Source organism: Cygnus olor, chromosome 3 (genome assembly GCF_009769625.2).
Source record: "Cygnus olor isolate bCygOlo1 chromosome 3, bCygOlo1.pri.v2, whole genome shotgun sequence".
Classification (NCBI taxonomy): Eukaryota; Metazoa; Chordata; class Aves; order Anseriformes; family Anatidae; genus Cygnus; species Cygnus olor.
The window spans coordinates 68,676,463-68,689,323 of record NC_049171.1 but is presented as its reverse complement, the minus strand read 5'-3'; the positions used below and the strand labels follow the sequence as shown (position 1 = coordinate 68,689,323).

Below are 12,861 nucleotides of genomic sequence, written 5' to 3'. Positions count from 1 at the left end.
CAGGAAGATGGTGGTTATGACAAGAGGAAGAGGAAACATAAAATTACAGTCAATAGCAGTAAGTTTTCTCATGTTTAGAAATAGCCTCCATGTGCAAAAACAATTGTCAGCAGCTTTCACTGGTTTCAGTGATGGGTCTTTTTTAAACAGACATGACCACCCTCTGCTCACCAGTCTTTTCACATGCATCAGTCATGAGTCTGAGTCTTTCAGCATCCCCATGCTGAGCTGTCATTAATCTTTCTGTGCTTTGAAAAGTGCTTATGGCTCTCCATGGTGGGCAGAGCTTAGGCAGCAGGGACCAGCTCTGTTCGAGTTCAGGCCCTCATAAGTACAGTAAAGCTTTCTGCTGATGTGCGTAAGAGAAAAGATAAGAAATGTAAGTTCTCCCAAACCACTTGTGGTGAGCTGCTTTCAGTCATTCCAGAGAAATGAGTAAGAGAGAATCAAGCCTTACATCCACTCTCCAGAAGCGGTACGTATAGGATTGTCTGTTTTCTGAAACCAGATGCAAACGTTTTCGTGATATTCATGCCCTATAACAGCAATATCAGATAGTATGCAAGGTCATCGGTGGAGAGCAGGATATTTCTGGGCTTCAAACACATAGCTAGGAGTCAAGAGACCACTGCTCAGATTCCAGCCTGGATAATATTAACTCATTACACTATGAAATTTCAAGTTAAAATTTCCTATCCTTACATCTCTTCAGTGGGTGGTGGAAGCTGAACAGTACCAAAGACTCAAACCATTGTGTCATGTATTCAGTCATGCTACACAGGGGTAAAGTTAAACAGCAGAATAGTAAACACATCCACATCCCATCTGTGTTATAGTATTCACCAGTGGGAATGCAACTACACCATGGGATCCTGAATTGCAAGTCCTCTTAAAATTTAAGGAACATACATCCTAAAGAATGGTGCCATTTTTTTCACTCATTGTGTTACATCAGTCCAGTGTGCCATGTTGACTGTCCAGATCAGTTCTACTTTCTCATCCACTATGTTTTATACAATAGTGGTAAAAAATCTAGCACTTTGTCTTATGTTCATATGAGACCATCATTCTTCTTTACTGGTGTGCATAAATGTAATTGCATATGTCTCTTCCTATTTTTGACATTTTGTTGGTGGATCAATGGTTTTGCTTTGCACAATTCTGTCCTGCATGAACCGTCCATGAATACACAGTTTGTTACATGTGAAATAGCAGATAATCAACACCTTCTTTCACACTCAGTTGTGAAGCAGAGTTGAAAGGAAAGATACAGCTTCAGCAACCTTTGGTGCTTCAACTTTCTGCGCTAATGGGGAAAAGATGCTTGACTGCATCTGATTTTGCTTTTTTTAGTAAATTTGCATCATCATGTTTCCCTTTGGTGCTGGGGATTGGGTGGAAGGTTTGCTTTGTCTGATGGGATTCTGTTTGCTCTCATCTGTAATTGAAAGACTGATGTACCACACCCTAGGTCCTGATGAGAGCTCTCTTTCTTCAGTGCAGCAGACCCCTGGGAGGTGTTAGTTTCTCAGTGTCAGGTGGAAGAGAGTTGGGGGTTGATCTACATCCAGCCTAACCTAGTGTGTTTTAAAGTTTTGGACATGCTGTTACTTTGATTAATGAACTGTTCTGCCCCAAATATTTCTTGGATGTCTACATTACCATTTTCAATTGTGCTAACTCAAACAAACCAGCAATCAATTAACTTGAATTACAGTATGACCAAAACTGTAGGCTAAACAAAGCCATCGTGATGAAACTGGCTTTCAGCCCAGTATCTGCTGCTGATGGGATATGAAACAGCCTATTGATTCTGCAGCTCTAGAATTCTTGTAGAAACAATGGTATTTGCCTTTTCAATAGAGAAAAAAAAAACACACGACATTCAGTATCACCACTTAAAGAAGGAAGACTACATTTCTGAGCCAGTTTTGAGGAGACTGTGCAGAAAGTACTTTCAGCACATTAAGAAAACCTCAGATTAGAGTTGCCCAAATTTTTATCAATCATAAAAGAAAGGCAAGAACACTGTATTTTGAACTGTATTTGCGCTTGTCAAAACGTTATGCAAACTTTTCATAATGTTTTCAGCTTTCTAAGCTTCCAGCACTTTGTGTAGAAAGTTATTTGAGAAGACAAAACAGCCCTGCCAAATTTCTGTGCTGGTGACTGGCAGTTTGTTGCTCATATTGTCCTGTGATACCTAGTGGTTTTCACCTGGCCTCAGATGACAGAATCCTAAAAGGTATGAAGATTTCAGCTTTGACTCAAAGGTTTATAGCATTCATTGTTTTGGGGAAAAATTTGGAAACTTGGAACAAATGCCCACTAATGGCTTAAACAAGAAGACAAGCAACAGCAACTGAAAACATTATTTTGAAAAGGTTCTTCACTTTAATTAAGCCTCTGTTCTGGAGGAGCAGTTTCATGGTTTTTTGGTCCGTGAGGGTTGCTAATAAAAAAAGTGTGCAGTAACTGTAAAAGCAACAACCAGTCCAGCTGCATTCCCTGTGCAGAAACTGAGAGGGGACAACAAGCCATAAATAGTGGTGTCACCGCCCCTCTTTGCTTCAGTTAAGGAGTATTATTATTCTAAACACAAAACAAACTGTTGCTTAGGCTCCAAATGAAAGTTTCAAAGCCTCATAAATCTGCCAGGTCAAAACCAATTTTCACTGGAATTTTGGAAGTAATCTCTTTTCTTGAGAAAAATATCCAAGACTTATTTTAATTTCCTTCTTTTACTTGTTTTAGCAGCATTGTCCAAAGCCAAAGTGTTCTTCAAGCATAAGAATATGAATTTTCTTCTGATTAACCTCATTCAGTGTATGTGCCTGTAATTTAGCACTTACCACAGCAAACAGGAGCAGCACATCTAGAATGACCATGTGTTCCCTTGTAGTCTGGAGCTGCTGAGAAGTGTCTTCAGGCAGAACTTGGCTTGAAGAGAGGCTGCATGTTAACTGCTGATAGGCTTTGAAGATAGAGTAGTAGTCTGTGGGATCCCAGTCAGGGAAGGTACATCGCTTGCACTGAGCATAGTACTGGTAGGGGTCATGTTGGGCGGCAAATGGGCAGAATTCAGCACATGAGCTTCTCCAGTGCTGCATGATACCCAGTGGCCCATTTGATTCAATGCCATGAAATAAAAGCAGAGCTAAATGCAAAGTCTGTGTGGAGCAGGGAGTGGCTTTTGCAATAAAAGATTTGGAAACCACTGGCACTGAGGATTGCTGCTGGCTCCGAAATACAAAGAGGAAGGTTTTTATTATTTGTTTTAATAAAAAGGAAAGTCCTTCCATGAGGGCTCAGCAGACAGCTGAGGCAACATTCAGGAAAGTCTACTCAAAAGGAAGGGTGTGTGTATGCGTCCTCTCTGCTTGCCCCTTTGAGAGCAGATTTTTTTTTTGTGCTACGCTGTCTGCTTTGAAGTGTGGAAAGTGGAAGGTGGAAAGGCCAGCATTCCAGGAAGGGGTATGGAGCAGATTAGAAATGGTCAGAAATCATGTTTTTTTTTCCTCCCTTTTCTTTGCCTGTTTCTCTTCTATCAGTACCTTCTTGGTATAATACTTGTCTTCCATTGTGCATTAAATGTGCACTACATGGAAAGCCCTGCCTGCAGCACAATGCTTGTTAGACCCATTATGTTACCTTTGTAATTTGTGCTACTGTATGTTTGCTAATATGCAAAGAGAAACAATTACTGTGAGATAAAATCTGAGGTCTCTTTCTTTCTGGGGTGGTTTACTCCACTTTCTTGGTTAGTTCTGAACTTCTGTTCCGATTCTGTGTGAACAGATTTGGCCCTTGAGAGTAAAAAGTCACATCACACCTGAGAAGCTGTCATTGAATATGTTCGTTTCTTTGGAGCACGAGGTGGTCTTTTAGGTCTGTTCTACTCAGGCCATTGTCCCTCTTAAGCTTAATACTAAAAATTTATTTCATACCTGTCTTTAGCTAAGCACTATGCAAATGTGCTCCTTGTGCCAGGAAGGACTATCTGAACTATAACTACAGTCTCTTCCACTGCCTATCTGCATCATTTGCATTTTTCATCTGATTAAGTTTCTTGCAGAATACTCTTGCCTCTTTTCCTCGTATCAATAGCATGGTCACATTGGGTCTAAGGATATTCCCAAATAGATCTCCCACTAGCCTGTCCATACCTGCTTGCTTGTGCTTTTTACCAACAGCTTCAAACCCACACCTGAAAATTTCAGGGTTAATTCTAATAGGAGATGGTAGCAAGCTTGAAATGGAACTGCTGGAGCTGTTTACCTATAGCTTTTCTTAGAAATAAAACTAATCTGTAAAGTTGGCGGGTGATTTTAAGAACCCATTTAATGAAACAAAGTGGCGCAGCCTGTGTGACCTGGGAGTAGTGTAATGCCAAAACTGCTCACTGAAGCCTCAGAATTTGCTCTGGAGAGGAGAAAAGATGCCAAAAAAATGGCCAAGTATTAGAAGAGAGCATCAAGTGTTAGACTGTGAATTACAAGTAGTGCCTCAGAACGTCCTCCTTTATTTCCCTTTCACTTGGAAACTATGACTCACTTGTCATTAAAGTTCAGCCAGAAAGATGACTTCTTTCAGAATACAATTTGGGCATTTTATTCCATGTACCTGTATCAAGTAGGATAATACCGGAATGTTTGATCTCACTTACACAGCAAGTCAGCTGCCTGTGGAAAAGATTTGCAAAGACTAGTGGCCAAAGTTGTTACCTGGGCTGTTGCAGAGAGGTTCATCAGCATCGATGCATGCAGTGATAGAATAGTCATGACCAGAATTCCCATAAAGAACTTAAAAAGTGAGAAAAGGGGTGAAAGAATAGGTGGCAGAGAGATTGCTCGAGATATTTAGTGCTGTGGGACATGCACACACAACACTTTTTTTTTCAGTTGTTAAATCTTTTTCCCTGAATAGGTACAACTGAATTGTAACAAGCATTTGGCTTAATTTGTTTTGTGGAAGATAATGGGCCGTAGACTAAGTCTGTCAAAACACGTGGTTCTAGGCCTAAAGAATGCACACAAGTTGTGTGGTAAACAAAGCCAAATCTCTGCAACTCAGCTGTTTTTTTAATACAAAACAGTGAGTAAAGGTGTCTAGTTTCATAGGTAGTATCTTATTGAGTCAATCAGTTTTCATAGAATCATTTAGGTTTGGAAAGACCTTCTAGATTGCCAAGTTCGACCACCAGTTTTGCATCATACCAGTCCATAAGATTCAAAAAAAAATAATTGTAATATTCCTGTACACCATAACAGCATGTTGCAGTTAAAGCAGGCCTTAACTCTGTAGATTAGAAACAGATTTGCAGGCTTGCCAGCCTTATTTATCACAGAATCATTCAAGTTGGAGAAGAACTCCAAGATCATCTAGTCCAACCTTTAACATAGTACTGACAAGTCCACCACTAAACAGTGCTACTAAGTTCTACACCTACACATTTCTTGAATACCTCCAGGGATGGTGACTCAGCCACTTCCCTGGGCAGTCTGTTCAAATGCCTCACAATGCCTTCAGTAAAGAAATTTCTCCTAAATACCAACCTAAACCTCCCCTGGTGCAACTTGAGGCCATTTCCCCTCATCTTATCACTTGTTGCTTGGGAGAAGAGCCCAATCCCCACCTTGCTACAACCTCCTTTAAGGTAATTGTAAAGTATAAAAAGGTCTACACCGAGCCTTCCCTTCTTTTCTCCAAGACAAACAACACCAGCTCCTTAGGGTTACATGGAACTCCGTAGATCCGTTTAACTTGTTTCCTTTATTGTGTCAGTCTTGGGATGTTTTCTCCCTGGCTGTCTCTGCATTTTCGGACTTACTCCTCTACTAGGGTATCTCCTAACCTTATTAATATCCACTTATTAAGGGGAGCTCTGTGTAGCAAGGGTATTACACTGATGTGGTTGTCTTTTAGGAAGCACAGCTGCAAGGATATTCCTCCAGGAATGGCAAACCGGAGTGCAAATTTAGCCTCCAGGCACAAGCGCTCTACTTTTTTGCCTAACTAAGAAGTCTTGTGTGACCTATAACAGTGTCTTGTAGGTGAAAAGAAATGTGCAGCTGGAGGGGTGTCAGAGGTTTTTCCAGCGGAATTTGTGTCAACAAAACATGAAAGCCTGAAACTTTGTTTATGGCCTGGGCAAACATATTATAGGCTGAATGAGTTACAGCAGCAAAGCTATCTGCTCACAAGTGGAGGATCTTTGCATGACAAACTTCTCATATAAACCGCATGAGATTTAAGAGGAATTACTTTATCTACTAGTAAAATCTGCAGATTTTTACAGACCCTAGAATTTGTTTTCACTCTTTCCAGTACCTTCCAGAACTGAGCTGAGATCTCCTGGCTCCTAAGTCCTTATCTCTTAGCTTTTTTCAGTTGCTGCTGCTGACTGTTCAGGTCTGTGATCCTTTGCTTGAATGCAGCAAAAGTTGGGGGGGTCTTAGGAGTATTGACCCCTTTCAGCATCTCTCAGTGCACTTCCCGTGATGACTGTCTCTCTTGTTTAGCCAGTTGCATGTTTCCAATCCCATCAAACAAGAATGCAATTCCACTGCACGGTTTAAAAATCTGCCTAGATTAGTACTTTCAATGTTTCAAATTTATGAACCCCTGTGAAATGATTCTATGTCTACCGAAATAAACCCTCTTTTCTCAGTTATTTTTCATAGTCTCTTAAAAGTAGACCATAAGTTCTTAAAAGTAGACCAGAAGTAGACCACTGACCTCCTTTTCAGCTAAATTTTAAGGTACATTTACTGAAAGGTTCAAGACAAACTCAATAACACTCAGACTATAAATCCTCTGGTGTAGGGAGCAGCACTGTATTTTTCTACAAGTGCAGCATTCAGTACATTAGTCACTGTGCTTTGTGAGCATTATTTCAGTATCAGTAATAAATTGCATTGTTATCTGAGGGCCTTTAAAAATTATCACTCTGTAAGTAAGTTTCTGATCAGTGGATTTTGAAAATTTGGAAATTGTTAGTTGCCCAGCAGGAGGATCCGCTTCATGATGGTTGTAAAGACTGGAAGTATTAGGTAAACATTGTCATAGGCGACTGAATTTGTGTGGCTGCACCCTAACTTACAGCTTTCATGAGAAGAGATGCCAAGACTGAAGGAAAACACAGGAGTTCCATGGAGCACAATTACAATTGTTTATTCAATTAGAGAGTCCTGAAATGACTCACAACACAGCTGCTTACACTTGCATGCAGTTAACAGATGTAAGTATTTGCTGGCTTCTTTGCCCAGTCAAAGTGGATAGCGGGACACTATTTTGGGCCAGGTGTATCATAAAGTTGGAGGCTTGAGGAAATGGAACAGACTTTTGTCTTTTCCTTGTATCAGTTGCTTTGTGTGTGACTAGAAAAAACTATTCTGAAGGTGAATTCATCGCCATATCTCAATAAAGTTCTCATTGTAATCTACTAACAGTAGTCAGTGAAAGTTGGTCATTATTTACTCTGGGACACTCTGAAAGGTCTGGAAGTCTCTGATTTGCTATTTCCAAAGACTACAATTTTTAATGTGACTTTAATTAGTAACTCTTGCCTCTGCAATGATAATACAGTGTACTGGTTGCCTGACTGGTATATTACCTGGCTGCTTGACTAGAGGAATTCTGCCTTCAAAATACTGAAAATTGATACTTAGTTCTACCTGAGAATTACTGTGAATTATTTATGATTCATTCACAGATTTCATACTCTCTGCTATAGAGAAATACTTCATGACCAGGGATTGAATAAACAGTACGGACCATATCATATAAAGATATTTTCAAGATGCTGCAATATGTTGCCTTTTCTAAATGATGTGTTTTCTGGCATTCGGTCTGATTTTTCTTCCCTCTTTCTTCTGTTTTTCTTCCTTAGTTCACTATTACACTGTGGTCTGTCTTCTGCACTCGGCCCCTCCATACCCGAGGCTGAGAAACAATCTTTTTTCTCCCTTCTATTTAGAGTAGTTTGCAACTCTTAGAGAATCAAAAGCTACGTCTGTATTGTAAGTAGCAAGATCTGTAAAAACTAAGAGGTACTCTGGCTTTTTATCAAAGACAGCCCTTCAGTTCAGAGCTTACATTCTTCTTTGGATAGCTACTGACTGAGGTCAGTGCAAGTTCTCATTTGGGGGTTAACAGCCATGGTCATTACAACTTCTGATAAAGCTTTGCGATTTCCTTTTTCACTGCCCTGTCTGTACTTGTGTATATATGTGCAGAATAAAACCAGAGCATGTTTGTTAAATCTTTGTTCTGGCTTGATAGCATCTGATATATCACCTTCCTCTGACCTGTCTGCAGTGTCTGAGCATGAGTTGTTCGATGTAATTTAGACTCGCCTAAGGGCTGTGGTAAATTATGCCAGCTGCCAGTGACCTGATTGGCTTTTTCTGCTCCTACAATTCACTAAGACATGGGAAAGTCTTTCCTCAAGATGTTTTTTTTCCCTGCAGTATTAGCTTAGGACAGCATGGGATGCAGCTTTTGTGAGGATCGAGATAGCTAATCAGTGGCACAGCAGTTGCCTGATACAGGATTGGGAATGTCTACTGCACTAGGTGGTGATACAGCAAAGGAGCTTACAGTCCTCTTGGCTCCCTCGTGCAAATCTGCCCCTTGGGATCCTTTCCCTTCTGTGCCCAGAAAATTGCCCTGTGTTGGGTCAGCTTACAAACTGCCTGCTTCAGAGTCACTTTGATGGGGGCAAACCAGGGGCTAAATATAAGGGAGAACATCAGGCCACTTGTGCTTAAGAGAAGAAATACAGGAGGGAATGGTTGGGGATCTCTGAGAAGTTAGCTGGAGGCTGAATATTGCTTAAAAAAAAAAAAAGTTATTACTCATTACTCAGATGGTAGTTTAAAACAATTAGTCTAATTATTGTGGAGCATTGTGCTTTAAAAGGTGCAGCTGAAAGTAGAGAACCGCAAGATATTCATTTAAGTGGTAAAAGTTCTTTTAATAACCTGGATGAGCCAGAAGACACCAGTGGTTATGTGTTTTAAGGAGTTTCCTTTAAGTTGAAGCGGATTCCTGTAATCAGATGAGCCCATCTGCCATCTGAGCAACCTGCATTAGCAATGTTGAAAAGTAACTCTCGGTTGCAGCTTGAAGCATTTCTTATGTACTCTTTGTTGGGTTCTTATGGCCTCAGACTTGATCCTGCTTTTTGTGCATGCGGACTCACCACAAAGCATGCAAGATGAAAAAAATACTTTTATAGGGCATGATCTTACAGCCCCTAAATCAAACACACAAACCAAAAGCCTCCTTGTGACATCTCTTCCTGAATAATGTATTTAAGCTTAAAAAGAGGCAGCTGAGTTTTGAGAAACAAACACCTCCTACATGCCCAGAAAGCCTGTCTGAACAGAGAAGAGGGAATGACTGGGATCCTAGTCCAGCCTTATTTTGAGCATCTTCTCAAGACAAAAGGAGGGAGCATCCTGGAGGAGGTGCAGTGGCTCACCCTTACCTGGTGCCTTTGATATGAGGAGCGTGGAGATAATGGTGACTTTCTTCCAGAGCAGGGAGACCAAAGGCTGTCCTTGTCTGTGATGCTGGAACTTACTGCTCAGTCCCAACCGCAAAACCTAAGATGTTCTAAAGAAAAATGCATGGGGAAAGAGATGAGTCCTTGTAAGACTGAAATATGGTTTTTGTTTTTAAGGCTGTAGATGAAAATGTTTTCAGGGAACAAGCCAGCAGAAAAGCCTTCTGGAGGAGAACGGGTGGGAAATTTAGAATGTTTTGTCTAGCAAAAAGCATGAGAAAGCATAACAACGTGGAGGTTGTGCTTAAGGACCAAGACTTGTAAGAATCCGAGGCCTGAGCTGACAACATAATTGTGCTAGCTTTGGAGTTTACCAAAAGTATATTTTGTAAAAGCTGCAGCTGACTTGCGTGCCTTTTTATGAAACATAGTTGCATTTGTGGAGGATCTAAGCAATAGCACTACATGGGAAAGCAAGTGATCTCAAGGATGTTTACTTCTGCATGGAAACGTTCCCAAAGGAGGAACCAAGCCTTCTCCCTAGAAAGATTAAGTTCAGTTAATTCCTTCTGTACAATCTCTTGTTATTTTCTTATGTTGACAGTGCTCATACTTGTAACCACTAAACCTCATCATCTCCCATTCTGTACGTGCACTGTGTCTCAAGGCAAGTGTCATGCAGAGACATTTAAAGTACTTCCATTTAAATTTCATACTAAGATTGGGAGTAAGAAATTCTGAACTTTGCAGTGTCTGATTAAAAGCTGTAGCAGCTGTTACTATAAAAACTTAAACACGCTTCCAATTTTTTTCACACAGCTATGTCATCAACTTGGAGGTACTTAAATACCTGCAGGACCCAGGCATAAAATAGGCATTTTATTTGATATTAATGATTTGACGGGAACATCTAATTACTGGAATGGTTGAGTGCTCCTTGACATTAGTATAAATGAAAGAGCATATTCTATTAAGCAGGGGCATAGCTCTTAAAAAAAATCAACACGCTCAATAATAAGTTTTCCAAAGAAAACAAGTGTACCTGTGCCTGCCAATTAAATTGTACTGTGGGTGGAATAATTATTTTGGATGCTAGGCAAGAAGCACGTTGCAGATGTTTTTTTTGACTTAGGCTGACTGGGGAGTGCCCAGTTTAAGACTACATCCATTTTCCTGTTGTACACCTGTGTGCATGGCATGGATGCAGCTGCTCGCTTCTGCAGATCCTCCCTTAACTGGCAGTCTGTGATGTGTCTTTTTGTTTTCTCTTTGTGGGGTGCCTTAATGAATAGCAGTTTTCTGCTTTTGCAGGGAAGGGTTTTCTCCCAAAAAATTCTAACACAGAATGAATAAACTTGGGCTTGTCCTCAAGTGATTGCTGACATTCATCATCAGTCAGCAGCTCTGAAGTGACACAGATTTCCATACGTTTAAAAGCACTGCTTGGAGTTCTGCTGAGTCACAGCCAAAAGGAGAATAGCACAGTGATTAGTGCAATTCAGTGCTGATGACGTAAGGAAATGCTGTGTTTGAGATCAAATATATGTATATAAACCTTCTGGTAGACTTGATATAAGCAGACCTTTCAGAAGAAAGGAAAAATCCCAAACAGAGAAAAAAAAATTAGGCTACAAATCCCCAACTGTAATCAGCAAACTGCTTTCAGGTGGTACCCGAAGGTAAGTCCTGACCCCCTGTGTGGAAGATGGGGGCTGATGACGGGCACAGGTTCCTGCACACGGGCAATTCCCGCTGGGGGCAGTGGAAGGGACAGGGATGAGGAACTGAATCCTATGTTGCGTGAGGAGAGAAAGGCAGAGGTCCTGTGGCATGAAGGAGCAGGTACGAGTGAGAGACGCCCTTGCATGCCGAAAAAGCTGCAAGAGGTGGGGGAGCAGAGGCTTGCCTCTTGCCTGTGCAAGAGGGTAACTGGGCAAACTGGTCAGGAGCCCCCATTGCTGGCACTGCTGTCCCTCACGTGTGCCACCTGCGTCCAGTTACAGGGGAAATACCTGGGCGAAAGGTTCACCTGCCTGCAGCTTCTTTGTTACTCATGCGCAGGTTATCTGGGCCTTTTCACAGTAGTCGCCTGGAATGCCTTCAGAGATAAGGGTTCTCACAGCCTGTCCGTCTGCGTAATTCCTCCAAAAAGGAGTGGTTCTCCCAATGCACCGGTTTGTATTACAGCGCTGTAAAGCCTGACCTTTAAACCTCCATCATTCTTTCTGCAACAACGATCATATTCTGTCCGCCCGTCAACATAAAACTGGAGGTATTTGGTCCGTCTGCAGGAGCACTATTTTTAGCATGAGCCAACAGAAACCAGACTGGCTCACGGTCAGTCCTTTGGGGAGAGGGAGGTAAAAGGATGGGGAAAGAGGAAGAGGCTTCTCTTCTTGAAGATTTTTCCTGTTAGTCACAGCGCTGAGAGAAAACAAACTCCATATGGAACAGATCATGTCAGGCCTTTAAAACATATTTGCAGAGGCTGTGCAGTTCCTTAAAGGGACTCGGAATACTGAGTGGTTTGGGGGTTTTGTTTTTGCATTTCCCATTTGGGGATGTGCGTGCATTTTCATTCATTTTAATTTGGCCCAAGTTAAATGCATTAACCAGTAGTTTGCTTTACTATCATCTTTGAGAGATCTGTTCATAAAGGAAAAACATTCCTTGATTCTCCCAGTGGGGAAGACTTCCAGATATTTCTCTCCTAGTTATTTCATGAGTGATTTTTTTTTTTTTTTTTTTTGGTGTGTGAATGAAGGCCAAATTTTTGTCCCCAGATCAAGGGCAGAGCGTGGTGAGCTTAGGACATCTCAGTCGGGTGCCGAATTCAGATGTGGAGCAGCGATGTGTTGCAGGAGGTCACAACCCCTGGGCTGGGGTGAGTGGAGACACCCCTCACATCCAGGCTGTCTCGCCTTTTCCACGCTTGCCCTCTGCAGCCATTTTGTGGAGCACTGTTCTAGAACATTCACTGTGGAGCCCGGGGTTCCCACGGTCTGCCTTCCCTGTCTGACAGGACAGGGACAGTTCACAAGGAAGGAGAGGTGGGCCGGGACTTACCCTTCAGTCATAACTGTGCTCTAATTCTGCAATGTGAATAAATATTATTTAGAACGGCTGCCATTAAGGCAGTTGAGGGTTTTGTTTTTATTTTTCAGTTGATAAGCTGATTTATTCCCACTTTATTTAATGCGAACCTTTGGCTTGAAATGCGGCCAGAATGAATTTGTAAATGTGTTGAGCTTTTAAAATTCAGCACTGGTCTGAAACATACGCCGCGTGGATGTTGGGAAGGAGCTCTGAGCTTTTAAATTAATGGGACAGGAACAGACCTTGCAAGAGCA

General features: G+C 41.5%; 1 protein-coding gene across 1 annotated transcript in view; it reads left to right on the top strand.

The window, feature by feature from the left end:
- The first annotated feature begins 11,587 nt into the window (after nucleotides 1-11,587).
- The window catches only part of PLEKHG1 (pleckstrin homology and RhoGEF domain containing G1), a 143,175-nt gene continuing 141,901 nt past the window's right edge, over nucleotides 11,588-12,861 (top strand). Inside the window, exons 1-2 of the mRNA XM_040550568.1 lie at nucleotides 11,588-11,783; nucleotides 12,295-12,395. The gene's annotated coding sequence lies outside the window, so the exon portion shown is untranslated. The remainder of the gene's footprint in view (nucleotides 11,784-12,294; nucleotides 12,396-12,861) is intronic.